This window comes from Muntiacus reevesi, chromosome 3 (genome assembly GCF_963930625.1).
Source record: "Muntiacus reevesi chromosome 3, mMunRee1.1, whole genome shotgun sequence".
In the NCBI taxonomy this organism is placed as follows: Eukaryota; Metazoa; Chordata; class Mammalia; order Artiodactyla; family Cervidae; genus Muntiacus; species Muntiacus reevesi.
The window spans coordinates 262,455,188-262,473,535 of record NC_089251.1 but is presented as its reverse complement, the minus strand read 5'-3'; positions in this window follow the sequence as shown (position 1 = coordinate 262,473,535).

The following is an 18,348-nucleotide window of genomic DNA, read 5'->3' as shown; positions in this document are numbered from 1 at the left end:
AGGGGAAGAACCTCCTGATGAAAGTGAAAGAGAAGAGTGAAAAAGCTGGCTTACAACTCAACATTCAAAAAACTAAGATCATGGCATCCAGTCCCTTCACTTCATGGCAAATAGAAGGGGGAAAAATGGAAACAGTGACAGACTTTATTTTCTTGGGTTCCAAAATCACTGCAGATGGTGACTGTAGCCATGAAATTAAAAGAAGCTTGCTCCATGGAAGAAAGTTATGACAAACCTAGATAGCATATTAAAAAGCAGAGACATTACTTTGCCAACAAATGTCCATCTAGTCAAAGCTGTGGTTTTTCTAGTAGTCATGTATGGATGTGAGAGTTGGAGCATAAAGAAAGCTGAGCACTGAAGAATTGATGCTTTTAAACTGTGGTGTTGGAGAAGACTCTTGAGAGTCCCTTGGACTGCAAGGAGATCAAGCCAGTCAATTCTGAAGGAAATCAGTCCTGAATATTCATTGGAAAGACTGGTGCTGAGGCTGAAGCTCCAATACTTTGGCCACCTGATGTAAAGAACTGGTTCATTAGAAAAGATCCTGATGCTGGGAAAGATTGAAGAAAGGAGAAGAAGGGGAAAACAGAGGATGAGATGGTTGGGTGGTGTCATGAGCTCTATGAACATGAGTTTGAGCAAGCTCTGAGAGTTGGTGATGGACAGGGAAGCCTGGAGTGCTGCAGTCTAGGGTATCACAAAGAATCGGACATGACTGAGCGACTGAACTGAGCTGAATGAGTGTTCACAACCAGAAGGATGACCCTCCCCAGAGCTGTCCAGGACCTGCTGAAGCAACTCTGCACCCCCTTCCCCCCAACCTCAGTGAAAGCACCAGGTCCTCTTATCTCTTCTCCCAGATTCTTTGGATGCCTCAAGATTTATGAGGTAAAAACTATAGCAAGATTAGAAAGCCATGCCTCATGCTTTTCCTCAGTTTACCTCTTGTTTCATTACTCTCTATTTTGATTAGCTTATGTTAATTTCTTTAACATTGATAATGTAACAGAATACTTGAAGCCCCATTTCATAGACTTAGCTCCTAAAAAATCTTCTTCTGACCAGAGTAACAAAATTTAAATGACTTGCTGGTCAAATATAAAAGTTAAGGAATTGTTCTGTGCTTACACTTTGTTGGTATTTATTTTCAGCTAATCTATTAAAGATCTTTAGAATTATAAAAAAGAAGCAGTCACACCTCAAATTTAACTTTTAGTCATATACTTTGTGGAATTACAGCGGTTCCAAGGGAGGCAGGAAAACTCTTACTACACTGTGTGGTGAGTTTTAAGTACTTGCAATTCAAATATGTAGTACTTGCAGAAGAAATTTGTCCTTATAAGGCTGACATCTTGGGTATACAGCACTGCTTCTAACCCAACAATGTAACAGTGTGAGTACAAAATTGTAGGCAATATGTGCATCCTGAATAGTTATGCTGTTTCAGACTGTCTGTATTCAGTGGGTGCTAGGTAAATGGCAGCTCAGATCATAACTCATTCATAGCTGACCAATAAGATGTAAATTCTGTTTGCAATTCTTCATTGCCACCTTAATTCTCAAGAGAAAAATGCACCATATACAGAGTTACTGAGACTGTACAAGTTCTACCTGTGTGGTACTATGACTGGAGAGATTGTTTCCAGCCAAGTATTGGAAGGTAGAGTATAGTAGGGGTTCATTACTGGTCAAGGATTTAGTTTCTTAGTCCTCAGGCCTAGAAACTCAGTAAAATGCTCAAGAGATCTAAACCTCAGTTTCCTTGTCTGTAAGGTGGGCAGAATCATCATGCTTACTTCATGGTTTACTATGAGAATTAAACAGATTAGTATATGTAAAGTATTTAGGGAAGTGTGAGGCACATAGCATCTGGTCCCATCACTTCATGGGAAATAGATGGGGAAACAGTGGAAGCAGTGTCAGACTTTATTTTTCTGGGCTCCAAAATCACGGCAGATGGTGATTGCAGCCATGAAATTAAAAGAGGCTTACTCCTTTGAAGGAAAGTTATGACCAACCTAGAGAGCATATTAAAAAGCAGACATTACTTTGTCAACAAAGGTCCGTCTAGTCAAGGCTGTGGTTTTTCCAGTGGTCATGTATGGTTGTGAGAGTTGGACTGTGAAGAAAGCTGAGTGCCGAAAAAATTGATGCTTTTGAACTGTGGTGTTGGAGAAGACTCTTGAGAGTCCCTTGGACTGCAAGGAGATCCAACCACCCAGTCCATCCTAAAGGAGATCAGTCCTGGGTGTTCATTGGAAAGACTGATGCTGAAGCTGAAACTCCAATACTTTGGGCACCTCATGCGAAGAGTTGAGTCATTGGAAAAGACCCTGATGCTGGGAGGGATTGTGGGCAGGAGGAGAAGGGGACGACTGAGGATGAGATGGCTGGATGACATCACTGACTCAATGGGCATGAGTTTGAGTAAACTCCAGGAGTTGGTGATGGACAGGGAGGCCTGGTGTGCTGCGATTCATGGGGTCACAAAGAGTTGGACGTGACTGAGCGACTGAACTGAACTGAACTGAACTGAGGCACATAGCAAGAACTCCATGTTAGCTATTATTATTGCTTATTATTATAAGTAGATTACATCTGCTGAACCCAAGAGATGCTGGTTTCTACCATTGTTTTACTTTGCAGAGAGGCATATCCTTTCTAGGGAAAAGAATCCTACCCTAGTACACCCTCTAGCCAGCACTATGTGATCTGTGAAATTAAATTAATAAATACTAGACTACTTGGTGAGAACTAAGTGAAAGGAAAGTGAATTGGATGGCTTTAAAGGATTTTTTGAGTAAGTGTGGCAAAGCCAAATGAGTCTCATATCTACTATTATGATCTTTCTAGGGCTTTTTGTCAGGTAGTTCTCTTTTCTTTGGATGGTATTGACAAACCAATTTCTCTTTCCTTTCCTTCCTTCTTTTCTTCTCTCTGTCTCTCCTGAGTAGGGCCAGCTCCTTTCCAAGGAGAGTTTAATCTCTCTAGAGAGACTTTCCACCCCTAGGACAGCCTCAGATATTTCTAATTAATTGTGATTATTTATTGTATTAGTTTGCTAAGGCTGCTGTAGCAAAGTACCACAAACTGGGTGGTCAGAACAGCAGAAGGGTATTTGTCTCATGGTTCTGGAGGTTAGCAGTCTGAAGTCACAGTGTCCACAGGGTTGATCCCTTCTGAAGGCTGAGAGAGAGAATCCATTCTCTACCCCGTCCCAGCTTCTGGTGGTTTGCTAGCAGTCTGTGGTGGTCCTGGCTTGTAGAGCTCTGCCTTTACCTTCATGTGACATTCTCTTTATTGTGTGTCCTGTGTCCAAATTTACCTTTTTATAAAAGGATACCGGTTATATTAGATTACGGGCCTGCTCTACTCCAGTATGACCTCATCTGCAATGACACTGTTTCAAATAAGGTCACATTTTAAGGTACTGGGGCTAGGATTTTAACATAGGAATGGGGGGAGACACATAATTCAACCCAGAGCTATTATGGTCCCCAGATTCCATTTTTCAATGCTCATGTGCATGGGGACCTGTCCTTTGGGTTTGTACCCTACCTGAAAAATATATAAACAAAAATTCACCAGCCAAAAATACACAGATGAATCTATTGACCAACTAATCAACACATTGCCAGTCATTGATTTTAAAGCTCAGTTGACAAGTTGATTGAGATAGGCTTCATCTCATAAATACAGATTCAGAAATGACATTCCCTTAAATTCTTACAAGGATCTAACACCCAGTAAGTTGCAGTGTAAAAGGTAAGTTCTAAAAAAAGAATGAGTAAGCAGATAAAAGAGAAAAGAACCAAATTTGAAAATTTTCAGATTTTATATAATCTACCGACTAGGAAACTCTAAGGGTGCCACCCATCCTGTATTCCGTGGAATTGTTCCAATCTTACCAGGAAAATCTTACATTCTATAAACAACTTTCATATCTGAATAAATGCTTACTATGGACTAGAGTGGCAAAACAAGTTAATGGTTGATGACAATTAATTATATTACCACCTCTTTTTTCTTGGCAAAAAAGTGTGGAAAGTCTACCAATGAATAACTGAAGATATTTTTAGTAGTTACCGTTTACAACAGATAACATTTAAAAATAAATGACCTTTAATTGTAACTATTGGGTATTTTTTAAAAGGTAGAGGTGAGTGTTTTGGTTTAATAGCCGGGTTTACCCTGATATATGTCTGTTTTTAATAAATTTTAAATACAGATTCACTTGGGGCTTCCCTGGTGGCTCAAGAATCTGCCTGTAATAGAGACCTCGGTTTGATCCCTGGGTTTGGAAGATCTCCTGGAGGAGGAAGTGGCTACCGACTCCAGTATTCTTGCCTGAAGAATCCCATGGACAGAGGAACCTGGAGGGCTACAGGTCAAAAGAGTCGGACATGACTGAAGTGACTAAGGATGGACATTTGGGAGCACAGTTACAATGAACAGTTAATAAGCTGAGTTTTTATCCTTTTACCCAATTTATAATCCTTAATACTTATTAAAAATTACTGGAAACAGGTGCTTTTTTTTTTTTTTTTCTGAGGAGACATCTTACTCTGAGGCATCTTTACTATGACACAGGAAATTCTTTCACCTGAAACTGACTCAATGACATCATCACCGACTTGGTGGACGTGAGTTTGAGCAAACTCTGGGAGATGGTAAAGGACATGGAAGCCTGGTGTGCTGCAGTCCATGGTGTCTCAAAGAGTCAGACATGACTGAACACTGAGCAACAACAATCACCTAAAACAGTATATCTGAAAACTAAGCAACATTTTTCTCACTAGTAATAGCAATCTGGAGAACCTCACAAAGCAGTAAAACCCTATTAGATCATATATACTGCATAGACTACTAATTTCTAAAACTTTGTACTTTCTGGTTTAATTTGAGAGTGATACTTTGAGACCGAGCTTGTCTTTTCATAAATAGTTTCAGTTCAGTTCATTCGCTCAGTCCTGTTCGAATCTTTGCGACACCATGGACTGCAGCCCGCCAGGCCTCCCTGTCCATCACCAACTCCCGGAGTTTACCCAAACTCATGTCCATTGAGTTGGTGATGCCATCCAACCATTTCATCTTCTGTTGTCCCCTTCTCCTCTTGCCCTCAATCTTTCCCAGCATCAGGGTCTTTTCCAATGTGTCAGCTCTTCACATCAGATGACCAAAATATTGGAGTTTCAGCTTCAGCATCAGTCCTTCCAATGAACACTCAGGACTGACCTCCTTTAGGATGGACTGGTTGGATCTCCTTGCAGTCCAAGGGACTCTCAAGAGTCTTCTCCAACACCACAGTTCAAAAGTATCAATTCTTCAGTACTCAGGTTTCTTTACAGTCCAACTCTCACATCTATACATGACTACTGGAAAAACCATAGCTTTGATTAGACAGATGTTTGTTGGCAAAGTAATGTCTCTGCTTTTTAATATGCTGTTTAGGTTGGTCATAGCTTTTCTTCCAAGGAGTAAGCGTCTTTTAAGGTCATGGCTGTAGTCACCATCTGCAGTGATTTTGGAGCCCAGAAAATTAAATCTGTCATTGTTTCCACTCTTTCCCCATTTACTTGCCATGAAGTGATGGGACCAGATGCCATGATCATAGTTTTCTGAATGTTGAGCTTTAAGTCAACTTTTCCACTCTCCTCTTTCACTTTCATCAAGAGGCTCTTTAGTTCTTCTTCACTTTCTGCCATAAGAGTGGTGTCATCTGCATGTCTGAGGTTATTGATATATCTCCCGGCAGTCTTGATTCCAGCTTGTGCTTCATCTAGCCCAGCATTTCTCATAATGTACTCTGCATATAAGTTAAATAAGCAGGTGACAATATACAGCCTTGACATACTCCTTTTCCTATTTGGACCCAGTCTGTTGTTCCATGTCCAGTTCTAACTGTTGTTTCCTGAGCTGCATACAGATTTCTCAAGAGGCAGGTCAGGTGGCCTGGTATTCCTATCTCTTGAAGAATTTTCCATAGTTTATTGTGATCCACACAGTCAAAGGCTTTGGCATAGTCAATAAAGTAGATATAAATGTTTTTCTGGAAGTCTCTCGCTTCTTTGATGATCCAGCAGATATTGGCAATTTGATCCCTGGTTCCTCTGCCTTTTCTAAAACCAGCCTGAACATCTGAAAGTTCATGATTCACTTATTGCTGAAGCCTGGCTTGGAGAATTTTGAGCACTGTTTTACTGGCGTGTGAGATGAGTGCAATTGTGCGGTAGTTTGAGCATTTTTTGGCATTGCCTTTCTTTGGGATTGGAATGAAAACTGACCTTTTCCAGTCCTATGGCCACTGCCGAGTTTTCCAAATTTGCTTATATATTGAGTGCAGCACTTTCACAGCATCATCTTTTAGGATTTGAAATACAGTTTAACTAAGTTAAATTTGAAAAGGTTGGATTCCACTTTTTTGATGGCTTGTATGATACTGTATACTAGATATAATATCTAAGGCATCTATGATACTAGAAAGCTGTTTGAATTTTTCACTTTATGATTCATGATTTTACTCTTGTGGTCACGGATTATTAGGACAAACACAAATCAGTATTCTTATGCTCACAATAAAGGACAAGTTTTCAGAATCAGTCCAGATCTTAATTTATTTCTATTTGTTGAAACAGATCTTATTTCCTTTATGAATACAAAAAGCCATTCAGACACACATCTTCAGAAATGGTAGCAACATCACAGACGCTGACAAAAAATCTGAAGGATTATTAGCTGCTTTCCTTGAATTATACACAGTATTTTATTTAAATTATTTTATTAACATTAACAAATTAATTAACATTGCCTTAGTTTTGCATTCACTTCTAGCAGTGCTAACTAAAAGCACTAATTTTAGTCTAGTTATAGCCGAGGAAAATGAACAGAATACTGAGTTTTAACACATCCTCCAGAGTAGGTTTGAGGATGGCAAAGCCATTCATTCTATTTCTTCTTCCTTGCTCACAGATATTAGCTGGAGAACCAATGATCTCAGGGAAAGTGGTCCTATTTTCTGGGCCTAGGAGTGAGAATGAAACCCAATTCTGACCAATGAAGTGTAAGGGGAAATTCCCTAGAGGTCTCCTATGAAATATTTTCCTCTCTGATAAGCTCTCTGCTCTGTACCACTAGTTACATCTGTTCTTGCACATGTTCCTGGGAAGACATGATGCCTGGGACTCCTGCAACAATCTTGCCAGCCAGAAAAGTTCAAGGGCTCTCAGAGGCTCTAAACCTGACTTCACAGGGCTACTGGGCTAACATAACTGGAACAACCTTTCTCCAAACTGTCAGGGGGAGAAAATCTCATTTATTTAGGCCACTGCTGGATAGGCATTCTGACTTGCAGTTGAAAGCATTATTAACAGGTATAACCAGGTATAACATATAGCAAACACATGGGCAGATTCTTTTTTTAAGACTTTTTATGTTGTATTGGGTTATAGCCGATTGACAACGTTGTGGTAGTTTCAGGAGATTAGTGAAGGGACTCAGCCATACGTATATATGTATCCATTCTCCCCTAAACTTCCCTCACATCATCCAGGCTGCCACATAACATTGAACAGAGTATACATAGGTCCATTCTTAATGGCGTCTATTTGCCCATTCCTTGTTTCAGGCAACAAACATTTTTTAAGCAGCTGCCGTGTGACAATTACTCTGCTAGACACTGGAAACACAATGTTAAGCAAGACAAACATGTTTTCCTGCAATTCGAGTGAAATGGGGTGAGTTATTCAACTCAGTGGCCAACGAATCACCCCGTCTTTGCATCCCTGCTTTTAGGCCCGGTTGTGCAGACCCATTTTACAGCCCACTTCTTGTTTGCAAAATTATCTAGGAGGTTTGGCTCGTCAGTACTACCCAACTCCTTAATAAGATCAGAAGGAAGACTGGTCGATAATTTTTCAATGAGTTCTAACCCTCAATGTGGGACTTTAATTTGTAAATAGGGAGACTTAAAGGAGGAATTATTGAAGACAATGAAATTATAGAAGGCAGAACAAGTGAGCATGAACTTTAACAACTTTTAAGGGCTCTAATCAGGATTCTTTCCTGACAGTTTGAAAATGAGATTTCAAGGTAAATAAAATAATGAATGTAAACAAATGGACTATTTATTCCAGTTAGGGAGTGATAATAAACTTGTGTTACAAAATCAAAACACAGATAGAGGAAATGTTGAGATCAGTGAGAGATAACTCTTAGCAGGTTTCTAACGTGTCTGTCTCTAAGTTCTGATGAAGAAATTGACATGTGAGGTTCACCATGTACCAAAGACATTTCATTTATTCCTTACAGTGCCTATGCAAAGAGACACCACTATCTCCACTTTATTCGAAAAGGAAGCTGAAGTCCAGAGAGCTTGTAACCTCATCACATGGTTGACAGGGAGTAGACTGATTGAACTCAGAGTTGTCTAGTGAGGACCAGCATGTCCCGCCCTATGTCTTACTAATGATGCTTCCTTAAAGAAAAAGAAGCAAACCGCTGTCATCTTCTTACAAATTACCCTTTTGTTCCAAGGTGGAAGACTAAATCTTGGATCCAGGTGACTTCCTTCTGACATTTAGAGTCCTGTTCTTGGGAACAGTTTAAACAACAGTGTCTAACTTCTTAACAGCAGAGCCAGGAAATAAAATTTAAGTTCAGAGAATCTGGACTAAGTATCAGAAGGATCTTCTTTTCTCTTTTAATTTCAAAATAAATGGATTTCAGTACCAATGTTTCCTTTCCCTTGAGGAAGTAAGTTACACAGGGATAATTTGAACAAAATTTATACCCAGAGTTGACCTGAACATATATAGATAAAGGGAAATTTATCAGAGAGATATTCTGACCAGTAATCCTTATAAACACCCCAGAAATGGTTACCCACTCTTTCGTTGGTTGAGTCATTGGCTGGACTTTTAGGTTTATATATTTGGCTGGACTTTTAGGTTTAGTAATGTAAGCCAAACTGTCTTTTTACAAACATGAAAGTGTTTTGAATTGGAAGTATCAAAACAACTATTTTGATCTTTTTCTACAAGAAGATAGCCACTTAATTTGACCAAAAGTCATGGTTAGGGCACTTCTGGAACTTTTGTCCCTTGGGGCCTTTATATACTGTTATGGTTTGCAAAACTGTTTGGAACAAATGGCATTGATGAGCCAAGCAGCCTTTGAAATAGAATAAATCAAGAGAGTTGTCATATACTTTTACTTTAAAAAAGTGTCAACAGTTGAAAGAGAAAACATGCCAGATTTCCCTTGGTACCATATAGCACAATCAAATAAAGCTAAATACTAATTTAATATAATTCATGAGATTTTAGTGAGGAATTATTTCCTAAATATTTATCCACCAACTCAGTATAAGTTCACAATAGGTAGGTGAATGCAGTTAATTTGCTAAAGAGCTGGTCAACTACGAACTGTAATGAGACTTTTTTTTCAGTAGACTGAAGAGATTTCTATGATGTAAATATGAACCTTCCCTCAACCATTTTATCCTTAGTACTCAACTTTAGCTTAGATGGTCCACCCTGTGAACAGCTGACACAAATTAATCATCATTATAGGTCAGTCCACTTTACCTTAAAGGGCAATCGATTGCTCACATGAAGAAAAACAAATTAGGCATGTCTAAGTAATTGGTGCTGAGAAGAAACAAGCAAACTCATGTAATGATACCCTATGTCCTCATAAACTGATAATTGTAGCCCAGGTGTTTTTCATTTGTAGTTTTAAATTAGTCAAAACATTAATGTTTTCTAGTGTGACTTCTTAAGGACGCATCTTAATGCTAGGAACACAAGGTAGATGACAAGATGTACACACCTCGTGACCACAAGAAATGGGATGCTGAGCTTGCCACAGCACAGTAATTGTCCATTAATGTCTATCAGAGGGAGAGGGTGGGGGTGGAAAAGGGGAGACTCACGGGCAGTGTTGATGGAGGGTCAGGTGAACCCAAGAAAACAACTCTTGAAGAAGCTGAAGCTGGCCTAAGCTGGACTTCCAAAACCAAAGGAAACCCAAAAGTTCGAGAACACCTTCTTTGAGAGTGATAGCCTTGAAAATATTTTTGTTCATCAGTTCTAGCAGCATATTTTTTTATTTTTGGCAACAATAGGTATGTATGGAAAACCAGTCTTCACATGTAAATACAATGTTTTTCAGGAAGAAAAATCTATTGTTAATTTCAGATGGCTGATGGACTAGACAATAAAAAGAAAATTAAAGTACAGAAGCACCAAAAGAGTTACCAAACCAAGGTCTCTTAGTTGGTGATATTACTTTCTATTTTATAAATATTTGGACCAGGTAGATAAGTAAAGTAGTCTAGAAATAAACAGGGATCATATGTTACTTTAATAACTAGCTCAAAATTCCCCAGTGATATAATAATGAAATCAATTTGAGTGCAATATTAAAACTAGAAATCTATCATCCATTTTCCTCTTGAATAAAATAATACCATATACGTGGCAGAAAAATTTATTGAGAGTTACTTCAAACACATTATTGCAACTCAGTTTTAAAAAAAAAAAACTTAATTAATTTAATTAGTATTTTATGGATCATTGTCCTTGAAGATAATTTACATTTAGTCCTGTTCAAAGGTTGAAGTGGCATAAACTGATACAAGAAAGCCTTTCTGTGGTTGAAGGAATTAGACCACAGAAAGTTTAATCTTTTTGTTTCTGAATATATAGGTAATAGATGCTCATTATAAAGGTATGTAAGTAATACATGCTCATTATGTGGAAAATTATTGAGAGGAAAATAAAAATCACTGAGGCTAACTACTGTTATTGAATCACAGACAATTTTGATGAATTTGACCTTAGAGATCAACTAAAGCCTTCATTTACAAACAAGAAAACAGACCTTGGATAGAGGTAAAGTAAGTTGCCCAAGGACACAAAGCTGCCAATTAGGAAAGATGGAACTTTGTCTCCTGATTTCCAATCTGAATTTTGTTTCTGATGTACCATGCTGCCCACTCTCTTTCTCCCTGTTCTTTTTTTCACTTTTATCTTCAGCCCCTTAAATTCTCTTTAACTCAGTCCCCTTTCCAAACCCATAATATCCTACATTATGAACTCCCATCACTGGAAACCTTTCCTGCTTCTAGAGGGACACGTACCGTGTGTGTGTGTGTGTGTGTGTGTGTGTGAGCACAGGCAATGGACTTCTGGGATTAACCTGATGTATGATGGCCGTGATCAAAATGCTGTACAATTATTAGACGGTTAAGCAAGAAAACATCAAAGCACATTCTAGACTAAAGAGACCTACGCAGATATTTTGTAATAAGGAGCTGATGATCTGAGCCACAGTCAGATCCAGGTCTTGTCTTTGCTAACTGTATAGAGCTTCTCACCGTTGGCTGCAAAGAATATAATCAATCTGATTTCAGTATTGACCATCTGGTGATGTCCATGTGTAGAGTCATCTCTTGTGTTGTTGGAAGAGGGTGTTTGCCATAACCAGTGCATTCTCTTGACAAAACTCTGTTAAACTTTGCTCCATTTTGTACTCCAAGGTCAAACTAGCCTGTTACTCCAGGTATCTCTTGACTTTCTACTTTTTCATTCCAATCCCCTATGATGAAAAGGACATCTTTTTTGTGTTAGTTCCAGAAGGTCTTGTAAGTCTTCACAGAACCCATCAACTTCAGCTTTTTTGGCATCAGGAACTGGGGCATGGACTTGGATTACTGTGAGGCTGAATGGTTTGCCTTGGAAATGAACAAAGACTGCCATATTTGAGATTGCACCCAAGTACTGCATTTTGGACTCTTTTGTTGACTATCCTTATTGCAAAATTTAGGTTTAAATGGAAAAAAGTAAGGAAAATCACTAGCCTATTCAGTCATGACCTAAATCACATCTCTTACTATTATACAGTAGAGGTGACAAATAGATTTAAAGGATTAAACCTGGTAGACAGAGTCCCAGAAGAACTCGGTACATAGGTTCATACCATTGTACAGGAGCTGGTGACCAAAACCACCCCCAAGAAAAAGAAATGCAAGAAGGCAAGGTGGTTGTCTGAGGAGGCCTTACAAATAGCTGAGAAAATAAGAGGAGTGAAAGGCAAAGGAGAAAGGGAGAGCAATACCTGGTGCAGAGTTCCAAGTACAGCAAGAAGTAAGAAAGCCTTCCTCAGTGATTAGTGCAAAGAAATAGAGGAAAACAATAGAATGGGAAAGACTAGAGATCTCTTCAAGAAAATTAGAGATATCAAGGGAACATTTCCTGCAAAGACGGGCTCAATAAAGGACAGAAATGGTATGGACCTAACAGAAGCAGAAGAGATTGAGAAGTGGTGGCAAGAATACACAGAAGAACTGTACAAAGAGGTCTTAATGATCCAAATAACCATGAAGGTATGGCCACTCACCTAGACCCAGACATCCTGGAGTGTGAAGTCAAGTGAGCCTTAGGAAGCATCACTACAAACAAAACCAGGGGTGGTGATGGAATTCCAGCTGAGCTATTTCAAATCCTAAAAGATGATGCTGGGAAAGTGCTGCACTCAGTACGCCAACAAATTTGGAAAACTCAGCAGTGGCTACAGGACTGGAAAAGCTCAGTTTTCATTCCAATCCCAAAGAAAGGTAATGACAAAGAATATTCAAACTACCATATAATTGTGCTCATTTCACATGCTGGCAAGGTAATGCTCAAAATCCTCCAAGCGAGGCTTCAATAGTACACAAACCAGGAACTTCCAGATGTACAAGCTGGATTTAGAAAAGGCAGAGGAACCAAGAGATCAAATTGCTAGCATCTGTTGGATCATCGAAAAAGCAAGGGAAGTTAAAAAAAAAAAAATCTATTTCTGCTTCATTGACTTTGCTAAAGCCTTTGACTGTGTGAGTGAAAGTCACTCAGTCATATCCAACTCTTTGGTATCTCATGGACTAGGCCATGGAATTCTCCAGGTCAGAATACCAGAGTGGGTAGCTGTTCCCTTCTCCAGGGGATCTTCCCAACCCAGGAATCAAACCCAGGTCTCTCGCATTGCATGCTGACTCTGCATTGCAGGCAGACTTGACTATGTGGATCACAACAAACTGTGGAACATTCTTAAAGAGATGGGAACACCAGACTACCTTACCTGTCTTCTGAGAAATCTGTATGCAGGACAAGAAGCAATAGTTAAAACCAAACATGGAACAATGGACTGGTTCCAAATTGGGAAAGGAGGACTTCAAGGCTGTATCTTGTCACCTTGTTTATCTCACTTATATGCAGAGTACATCATGAGAAATGCCAGGCTGGATGACTTACAAGCTGGAATCAAGATTGCTGGGAGAAATATCAGCAACCTCAGATATGCAGATGATACCACTTTAATGGTAGAAAGTGAAGAGGAACTAAAGAGCCTCTGGATGAGGATGAAAGACAAGCATGAAAAAGCTGGCTTAAAACTCAACAATCAACAAATTAAAATCATGGCATCCAATTTCATGGCAAATGGATGGGTAAAAAGTGGAAACAGTGACAGATTTTATTTTCTATGGCACCAAAGTCATTGCAGATGGTGACTGCAGCCATGAAATTAAATGCTGCTTTCTCCTTGGAAGAAAAGCTATGACAGAACTAGACAGTGTATTAAAAAGCAGATACATCACTTGGCTGACAAAGGTCTGTATATTCAAAGCTATGGTTTTTCCAGTAGTCATTATGGATGTGAGCGCTGGACCATAAAGAAGACTTAGCACCAAAGAATTGATGCTTTTGAATTGTGGTGCTGGAGAAGACTCTTCAGAGTCTCTTTGGACAGCAAGGAGATCCAAGCAGTTAGTACTGAAAGAAATCAACCTTGAGTATTCATTGGAAGGACTGATGCTGAAGCTGAAGCTCCAGTACTTTGGCCACCTGATGTGCAGACCTGGCTTATTGGAAAAGACCCTGATGCTGGGAAAGATTTAGGGCAGGAGGAGAAGGGGGTGACAGAGGAAGAGATTGTTGGATGGCATCACTGACTCAAAGGACATGAGTTTGAGCGAACTCCAGGAGAGAGTGAAGGACAGGGAAGCCTTGCATGCTGCAGTCCATGGCTTGCAAAGAGTGGCACACAACTTAGCAACTTAGCAATAACCCCATGAAAGAGATAGCACTACTCTTGATATACTCTTCCCATCCAGTTTTACACTGGCCTCCACTGGTCAATGCTTAGTTCCAGTTCCCTACTGGTGCCTGAGGCCCCATCATCTCTAAAGGAGCCAACAGTAAAAAAAAAAAAGCCCTATTTATGCTTATTGGCATCACCTGTGTTGTCCCAAGCTTATTAGGTGGTGACAGGCAGAATAACAAAGCAGAAAGAGCAAGGGCTTTGCAACTAGACAAGTCTAGGCTTGAATCCTTTCTAACTGAGTGACCTTAGATGAGTTATTTAACCTCTCTGAGTCTCCAATTTCTTTCTGTGTACAATGGGGATAATAATAGTATACTTCACAGGGGTGTTGTGAAGATGAGACAAGATAATATCTGATAAGCCCCTTGTTTAATATCTGCCACGGTGCTCCACATGTGATACCTTTTATTATACATGTAGCTCAATGCAGTTAAGATTGCAGTAAAACATTTCTGGCAGACACCTTTGTGAAGACCACCTCATTGTATTTTTAATTGTCCTTAAATGATTAAACAATCACTCTAGTTAATATTTTCTAATTGCATTAAACCGGAGGTTTGTGTCTAGGGCACATGATAAGGGTCTTATTTACCATATTAGGGTCTATTTGTGTGCAAATTCAAGGACCCAAGATGAGGGATACCATTAATCAAGATTTTATGGCTGTGAGACACTATTATCTTTTACTATGCTGCACTCATAACTGACATGTTGTCACAACTGGGCATCTGATGAAACTGTTAAGGGACAAATCAACACTATGGAAGTGGTATTTACTGAAATAAAAAACAAACAGAAGAGCAGGCACAATGATCACATCAGTAAGAGATTGGGGTGGGGAAGGAGCTGGAACACAGAGACTCTTACACTGGACATGTGGACTATGTTCCAAAGGGACATAGTTAGGAACTCTGAACGTTTTGTTAAGAGTCCAGAATGCAAACTTCATGCGTAAGTGTATGGCCAGCTTAGTGGGAATCAGCTTCAGGGTGATGCCCAGAAATAGGGGTGCAGTGTGGAGTGTCTGAGGCAGATGACTGAGAATATGAGCCTATATGACATGGGAACTCTACTCAAATGAGTTAGGCCCTATGTGCTGTCTCCTGGGAAGGCCTTGCAAGCAAATGGTGCAATTGAAAAGGGTTACCAAGAAGATCAGTTAAAATGACTGCATACCAGAGAAATCCATCCCCTTTTTTTTAAGCCGAGGACAGCAAGGCTGGGTGAAGCCAAGCGAGTTTTGGGGAATATGAAGGGAATATTGTGGAGCTAAGTGTTTGTCTTCTGTTTCTAAAGACAGCATACAAGAAAATGGTAACATGAGAGAAACAGATTTGACAGCAAATGAAACTACCTATGGCAAAAGTTGAGAGGTTGAAACATTCATTAAATGAAATTTGTATGTATTTTCTGGCTGTACACAGAGAAACTAAACAGCAAATGCAGTGCCATGTTTTTTTGGGTTTCCAGTGAGTGTCATGGACAAAATGTCTCTTTTTCTCCTTCAAATTCTCCTTCTTTTCAAGATTTTCTAAGACCACTTTTGGTTTACTTTTATCCCAATGAATACTACCATTGAAAAATGGCAAACTTTCCATAAATGAATGCATTTCTTAAAAAAAAAAATTGGGTAAACCTGACATAACACAAAATGCATGCATTTCAGTAAGTTTTAGTATATTCAAATGTTCTGCAACCATTGCCACTGAACATTTTCATCACTGCAGAAGGAAACCTCACACCCGTTAAGCAGTTACTATCCATCCTCCTCTCCCTCAAACACCTTCTATCTCTATGGATTTGTCTTAGGAATGTATTTCTTTTGGAATCTTACGAATTCTGTATTTAATTTTACAACTAGAGGTAGAAGACTACTGAGTGTATCTGTTGTGTGTGCGGGTATGAGATGGAGAGAGAGGGAGAGGTGAGCATTCATGAGAAACTTTGCAAGGTAAAATCTTGTGAAATAGTACAACAAAATGGAAACGTGGGAGGATACTTATTTTTTAATTAGCTGTTCATAACTTAAACTCGATATCTGAAGGTAAATTCCTCAAGGGTCTAGTCAATTACAGGTTCAAGAAATGGCCAACAGTTCTTGAGATATGCCTGCAACATTGAGAAAGGTTCTTGAGTGGCAGTGTGGCTTTATCACTCCTACGTTAGGCTAAACAGTTTCACGCCCGACAGCAGCTCTGTCCTGGATCCAAGCTCTTCCTGTAATTGCTGATGATAACCTTATTACTTTTCTTTAGAGCAGGGTTGCAGTGACCATTGCTTATTCCGCATTTATTTGTCCTGGTGAGCACATCAGATACAGCAGAGGAAACTTAGGATGCCTGACGGGTAAGTTAAACACAACTTAAAATAATAAAACTTTTTTTGTAGCCATAACTACTTATCAATTTTAAATTAAAATACACATTTTATTCTGGCTGGAATTTTTTAAAAGTTAGGTAACATATTTAATTTAAAAACTTGAAGAATGAGCTAGAAAACGTTTTATAGGGCATTTTTTGGTAAACTGATTTAAAACTTGCATGACTTCCTTCATTATGATTATATTGACAGGAAATTTGTGTTGTCTAAATTCTGGAAAAGATACATACAACTTGAAAGAAATCTTAATTTTCAACCAATCAAGTAAGTCCTCAGAAGGAGGAATAAATAGCTTGTTGGGTCTTGTGACTTCAGCGGTGCTTTGTAATCTAGACTGTCAAGGCCAGGAGCTTACTGTCATTTTGTATTTTGTGTGTATTTTGAGGAGTTTTATTCCATTTTCATTCTCAATGCCTTTCCATTTCATAAGCCCCAACTAATTATCTTAGTCATTTCCACTAATAAGGACTGGTTGTGGTTGTGGTGTTATGGATCTTGCTTGTTTTCTTTCCAAACTTCTTATCCACATGCTTCACGGTAGTCTCCCACCTCTTCTTTTTGCCCCCATTCTCTCATTTTGACTTCTGAGGACTCCCTGATGACGATGGAAAACAGAGACTCCACATCACATTGTGAAATGTGCATGACTTAGCTACTATTCCAACAAACATTTCTCAGACAGTGTGGGCCGGAAGTAATTTTTTATTTAACCAACTGAATCTCCTTTAAGCTACCTGGAAGTTGAGGGCAGCACAACACTTCTCTGGTGGCAAGTGCAAATTAACGTAAAGCACTTGGGGGTCCTCATTGCTGAGAGACTGCGGTGAACCTTTGGTGCCTTGCTTGAGGGCCTATCAACAAAATTCATCTCCCAGAAGAGACTGCCATAATGTGGAGGTGCTGGATTCCTCAGTTCCCTTCTTCTGCGTGTGCCTCATGTGAGGGCGCCTTGGTTTCCTTCTCAAGGACGTGTGGGTACATTACCCTATTTTCCAGCTTTAGAAGACAAACCAAAACCTCTCTAGGAGTGAAAAGAAAGGACTTGAAAGTGTTGTGAAAGAAACGGGGGAAAAGAGGGCTTGAAAAGGATAAAGGCAGTTAACAGCAGTAGCTAAACTGTAAATCACCTATCTCTGACCTCCAGACCACATCCCAACGGAGTCCAGCTGCACCCCGCCCCTCCGACCTCTGGGGCTCCTGACTGAGAGTCTAGATACAGGGCACATGTTCACTTGTCTCCTTTCACTACTGGGTGGCAGTCTGGCCTTTGCAGGGAGTGGAATCTGGCTGGAGTTTCAATGTGTAGAGTCCAGCCCCCAGGTTTCGGCGAGACTGAGACAGGTAAGTTTAACCTGGGGGCTTTAGGGGCTCCAGGGATTTTGGCAGAGAGGTGGTCGGACGGGGTGGAAAAGTCAAGGGAGGTTCAAGTCTGGTGTTCTTTAGAGTTTTTCACTAGCCCCTCCAGGAGGCCACCGAATGGCTTTATCTGGACAGGGACACAACTGGGATAACCGGTATTCCTGGTCACTGCCTGTCTCATCCTGGGCCGCTTGGAGGAGACGTGGGGAATGGCCATGTGGGTGCGGGCAGGGCTCAGAGGGCGCCGAGGGCGAAGCAAGGCTGCTGGTGAAGGAAGCGCTCGGGGGCTTCCTCCCGGTTGCCTCTCCAGGAAGGACACGGAGTCCCCAGCTCTGGGCTGGGGCTGGGTCCCTACGTCGCTTCGGGACTTCACCTTTCCAGAGGCTCCGTTGACTCCTCTGAAGAGGGCTGGGCTCTGATCCTGGCGCCCCTTCCTGCCCTTTGATTCTGGTTCTTTGAGGGAAG